Raw genomic sequence first — 6,291 nt, 5'->3', positions numbered from 1 at the left:
GAGAACTGATGACGTTTGCAAGTATTGTCAAGAGTGTCATAAATTTACCCTGTTGTGTTAAGTTAAATTTTTTATTTTGTTGTTATTTTGATACAATTTTGATTCTACCCTTGCAAATCCACCCCAAACTCACCTCCTTCAAATTCGCTGCTTTCCTTCCTGAAAGTCCCTGTGGTGTCCATCTTGTTTACCTGTGTACCCCGCCCCATCCCTCTCCCTTCCACAGATCTCATGTGTCTGTTCCACACTTTTTCCTTCCCTCTCCCGCCCCTCTTGTCTCCTGCTCCCCTTGTTGTGCGTTCTGTGTGTTGGGTCTCATACGTGCCTCGGCAGTGTCTCCCAAAAAAACAAAAAACCCGGACCAATGGACAATTTATTATTTTGGAATACATGAGATAACAGTTTCGTATTTTCACAGCTCTGCATATCAGTCATTTTAATTACTATGATAATGCATTTTTGGTTTCTAAAGTCTAATTGTTCTCCCACAGATGTTGCCGAAAATCATCTGGGGATGATTCCACGAGCAATTGAAGGGATTTTCCATTTGTTGGAAAATAGAAATATTACAGAGTACAGCTTGACTGTCTGTTATATAGAAATCTACAATGAAGAGCTGCGAGATCTCTTAGACAGAGATGAAAAGACAATAGTTCTCCGAGATGATATCTATGGGAATACAAGTGAGAGAGTAAACCAAGCTTTACATGTCAATTTTGCTCGAATTGCACAGAACTGTTATTTGAAAACACTGTTGTCTTCTATACGACGAACAATCACGGATATATTGGTAAGTCTACCTCGTGCCTTTGATAAAACTTAACAAATGTGTTTCTTTTTTATCTTCCTTCAGTTGTATGTGGAGTCAAAGAATGTGCAGTGAAGACCCAGATAGATCTTCTCCACCTTCTTAAAACAGTGTTTTAAACAGTGTTTTAAACAGTGTTTAAACAGTGTTTTCTTAAATTAGTGCCAAGAGGCAGATTGTTAATAAATTGTTGAGGAAGCGGTCCAGCAGATCTCATGTGATGTTCACCCTCTTCCTTCGCCAGCAGAAAATGCACAGAGAAAACACAGAGGGCACAAATCTGAACGATCAAGTAATAAAATCAAAGTTTAATTTTATTGATCTGGCTGGACATGAAAGAATATGCAAATCAGAAAAGCCAAAGGAATTCAAGGAGGGGATCAATATTAACAGAAGCTTGACAATACTTGCAAACGTCATCAGTTCTCTCACAGCCCAAAAACAAAACAAAAAAAGCAATTCCCACATCCCTTTTCGACATTCCAAATTGACGAGGATTTTGAAAGATTCTTTGGAAGGGAATGCCAGGACAGTAATGATGGTGTGTATCAGCCCTGCCTTGGAAGATTGCAAAGATACATTGATATCGTTGAAATACGCAAAGCTGGCAAGGGACATCAAAAATAAACCAATTGTGAATCACGTCGATAAGCAGGAACTACAACACGAGAAAGAGGCTCTTCAACCAGATCTGCAGAAAAGTCAGCATGTGTCTTCTCCACAGAGAAGCTCACCAACTGAGGTTTGTTTTTTGGTTTGATATCACTGACTGTTTGTGTGGGTCCGATGCATTCGGGCATGTGTCCTCTTTCGGTATGATGTGACTGACAGCAACGTGTATTGATCTGAGCTTGAGGAACTTTGTGATGTGTTGTTCTTTGTGTAAAGTGCAGTGATTAGATTTTGACTATATTTTCCATTTGACCTCATTTTCTCTGTAAATTGAGAATTGTTTGTGTGAAAAGCAAGGATGGGTGTGTGTTTGTGTTGTGGGAGAAGCCGTTGCAGAATGATTTTGCAAATTTGGAGGAGAGGATGTTGAACATGCAGCGAAAATTTAAACACCTTGAGAGGAGCACACATGAGGCGTTTGACCTGTTCGTCGATCTGAAAAACAGCGACAACCTGAAACCAGAGCAAATAGAGTGCATCGATATCTGGATTCTCCGGATGAAGAAATCCGTTTTTGATTGCAGCATAAAAAGTGTTGACAAAGAATTACAACACACCTCAATACTGCAGATTCATCATGAGGTAAAGCACTATTATGTACACAAATGTTCCAACAGACCTTTAACTCTGTAATTGAGAAACGCTGTGTGATTTTTCTTTCATGTGAGGTGATCATTGAAAGGTGTAGTTGACATTCTCACTGAAATATCGAATTGTTCATGCCAAGTGTTGTCCACTTGATACGTTGTGAGTAAATTATTTTAGTGAATAGTGTGAGAGAGCAAGAATATATGGGCTGTTCCACAGTAATATGCTACATTTAAGGGTCTTATCTTCAGGAGCTATCATAGAATTCCTAAAGTATCCATATTATACCACTGACATGTTTTTAGGTATATATAAATGTAGATATATCCTATTAATAGCAAAACTGCTATTGTCCTAAAATTAAAGCGTGCAGATAAAATATTATTCACTGTGATGGGAATAAATCTTTGTCTTAAGTGTTATATTGAAAACTAAATGGATTTACCAAGAGTTTTATATGAGCACATACATTTTTGATTGAGACTGTTTCAGATTATATGTGTAAAATGACTTTACTTATGATATCCCACACCCTGAATTTGCCAAAAATATACTTTAATGTGAATGCTGGGGAGTTGAAAACAGAGTAACAAACGTTATGCTATTGGTCAATTCGTCATGAAGAAACAAAATGCTCAAGTTGTACAACCTTTAAAAATACGGTCTTGTTATTTTTATGATAACATAACTTAACCTAAATGACAAATGTGTAACAAAGGATAGCGTTAGTGGTAAGTGCATATCTCCATAAAAGCTGTACAAACATCTGGCTCCAGAAGGCTTTGAGCCAGTCAGAGGTCGTTAAATCATCATCACTATGAGAGCCTACGCTTTGAGAGCCTACGCTATATATATATATATATATATATATATATATATATATATATATATATATATATATATATATATATATATATATATATATATATATGTACACACACACATAAGGAAGGATAGCATTTCTTGACCACAACCTAAAATTAATATTCAGTTGATTAGAAAAAAATAACTAAGGTGGTAATGCCAACAAGTTGAATGTCAATGTAACATTTGTTACATTTCTGTTAATGAAGACAGAACACCCCATCAATAAATTGTGCTGGGTTAGATTATCCTCTTACTGTTGGATTCCAGTAGTGGAGGGGTCAGTCTTTTATTTCCCCTCATTTGCAAGATAAACTGGACACACTTTATGTGGACTATGTACGTAACACAATGGTTACCCATTACTGTGGAAAGGCTCGTATGCGTTATACCACTAAAACAAGCATTCACAACCAAATTCAAACTCCATTAAGGATTTTAAAATCCTTAAACTGTTCATCCTCATTTTGTTCATCTTCCAGACCTCATAATCCTCATCTTTCAGATATTTCTTCATCTTGATATCTTTCCTAATACGTGTGTGTGTCTCCTCCATAACTCCAAAACTATGAAACCTACCAGTCCGAATCTTTGCAGGCATCCTCAGAGAACTCTAAGGAAATGCAAGAGTGAAAATTGGGCGTTTGGGTTAATTAAAACACCCCTTTGAATATAATTAATGGTGTTATTTAATTACATCCTTTGTCAGCCACATCCTTGGCTCCCTTGCTCTCCATGGGGTTTTGAAGGCTTATCCTGGTTTTCCTTGATGGGGTCTGAAGCCGCCATGTGTTTTGGCCTGCTCATCCAAGCCTTGACTTGAAGCAGGCTGTAACAATTTCTTAAAGATTTTCCTCCCTTTGTTTTTCACTCTCCTCACTCATTATCGATACTGACGAATCACTGGAGACATTGCATTGCTTTTAAACGCCTGGAGTCACCAGCGTTTGAGGCTTTATTTTATTTCCACACATGCCATAACCTCGATAATCTCTTAAACTAAGCTGAATTACAAAAGTTAAGCTGCAGAATCGAACGTAGCAGCAGCTCACACGGCTAAAAAGTGTTCATTAGTCCAATTCGGATATTACTGGGGCGTTTCCGGGTGCATTGGTTTATCGATGGTAATTGCTTGCTAAGCCGAGCGTTCCATTGGAGTGCTTTAGCCACTTGACGAGCACCGGGCATTTGATCGCGGTACATTTTGTGTCCTGATCGGGATGTGCAGTCAACTGTTACTATACAAGGTCATGATAGCAACGCAGCACACACTGGCATAGTACATATGGGTAGATTTGGATCTGGAGGGACTCTCCACAGGTGTGTGGATATGCCATGCCTATTACGGGTGCTGTGGTGGCAAAGTTTAATCCTGTATGTTATGGAGGTTTCATCAGGTTTTCCTTTGTCCTCGCAACTGTTTCTAAAGCTACTAGTTATCGGGGCTGCTTCACAAAAGCTGTATGGTTTCTCTTTGTGAGTTTCAAACCAAAATGTATTTGATAACATCCCATTTCTGAGCCGTTTGCCGTATTCGTGTGTTTTCCAAATTACCGAGCCAATTTTTTTTTTCCACCCGTCCCACGCAGATGTTTATAAAGATTAATGTTGATGTCCAACTCCTTGAAATGCCTGCATAAATGCAACATTGTTTTTTTTATTTTGTAATTAAAATTCCCCCAAAAACAACAGTGAAAGCTACTCAAGGTTTTTGGGTTGTATACAGTGTGTACTGTATTTGGTAATCACACTGACCCCAATCTGCTTATGCCCGAAAAATTGCTGATATCGGCCAAGCACGTGTGTGTGTGTGTGTGTGTGTGTGTGTGTGTGTGTGTGTGTGTGTGTGTGTGTGTGTGTGTGTGTGTGTGTGTGTGTGTGTGTGTGTGTGTGTGTGCGCGTGTTGTTCATAGAGCATAACCTTTTCCCTCTGCTAACCCCCCTGCCCCCACCCATTTCTCTCTCTGTCCCATCCTCGTTCTGCCCACTCCCAATGCAGTGCAGCACCCTCCTGCACATCTCTGTCATATATGGGATGAAGATCTGTTGTGCATACTCTTCAAAGGTCTTTGATGCAGCCGGCTTCAGCATCTGGACGATGGCTGCTCCATCAAGCACAATACAGGTCGTGACAGGAGTCTCTGTCTTTGTGTCGGAGACTTCTTCCAAGCATGTGAGGATATCACTCTTGGTACCAGTGCAGAGGCTTCCACCATCAGACAATGCAGGAGGACGTGCCTGATTCTCGTGACAAAAGAACTCCTCAAGGTTTCCATCCCTCATCTGGCAGCCAATGTACAGGCGTGCGAAGAGTTCACGGTCATTCTTGATGGAGGCGAGCTGTTGCTGACCTATGCTCTGGCTTCTTGGAGTGGAAGTGCTGAACACCTTCAGCTTGTTACGAGGAATGGGTGCGTCCACTGCCTTTGTTCTGTCCAACAGACACTCTCTGGTGAAAGCCTCGAACTGCTCTTGGCCAATCCTCTTGGCATTCATCACGGTCTCCACAGCAGCAGGATCTGCGATCTCCTTTGTGTCCAGTTTGACTACATCCTGACTCTCCTCCTCGAATGGGTTGCCCATCTCCTCAATGACACCGACGAGAGAGCGAACATCTTTCACAAATGAGGCCTGTACACTTGGCGTCTGATCATGATGATGTGTGTCTGCTGTTTGCCATCTCCAGTGTTGGTTCCCATCCTGGAATTCTTCGATCACCTTGGAAACTTCTGGTCCTGCAACCATCCAGCGACGTAGGGCACTAGGGTTGTCAGTGAGCCCAACTGCTCCACCGTCTCCTTTGATGCAGGCATTATTCTGCTCATGTGCCTGGTCAATCGGGATTGAAGAGAACACCCTCTGTGTTTTCTGAACGGTGAAGTGGCTTTCCCTGAATTTCCTGGCTACATCTGGGTGTTTGATGGTGAGTTTGGCCATGTCCTTCAGGTGCACTGGTATCCACCTAGCATAGTGGGTGTGATCTAGTGCATGGAACCAGGGGACCAGCTCTGTCAGAGCATCGAGGTACATCATTAACGATCCCTGCCTGAGAGAACGCACATACACTAGAACCAACAGTTCTAGTTCCAGCACGGTTGCCCAGTAGTGAAACTGGGGGATGTCTTCTCCTCTCTGGCAACACCAGTCTTCAAACTCCGGAAGGTCCTCTGCATCCCTGGTTTCTCCCAGACAGTAGTGGTTGTAGGCATGGTGTTGCAGGATGTACAGTGCTGCTGCAGTCACTTGATGTGAATTTATATTTTAGACTGCCAGTATATATGAGCTTGTCTGAGTTGTTACGAGTGATTTAGTATAGTTTTTTTATATTCACAGAACTAAGACATTCTTTTCAAAGTATT

Source organism: Eptatretus burgeri, unplaced genomic scaffold, assembly GCF_056783735.1.
Source record: "Eptatretus burgeri isolate ZD-2024b unplaced genomic scaffold, Ebu_testis_v1 Ebu_testis_scaffold_3163, whole genome shotgun sequence".
Lineage (NCBI taxonomy): Eukaryota > Metazoa > Chordata > Myxini > Myxiniformes > Myxinidae > Eptatretus > Eptatretus burgeri.
The sequence above is the reverse complement of the archived record's forward strand: the minus strand, read 5'-3'. Positions refer to the sequence as shown.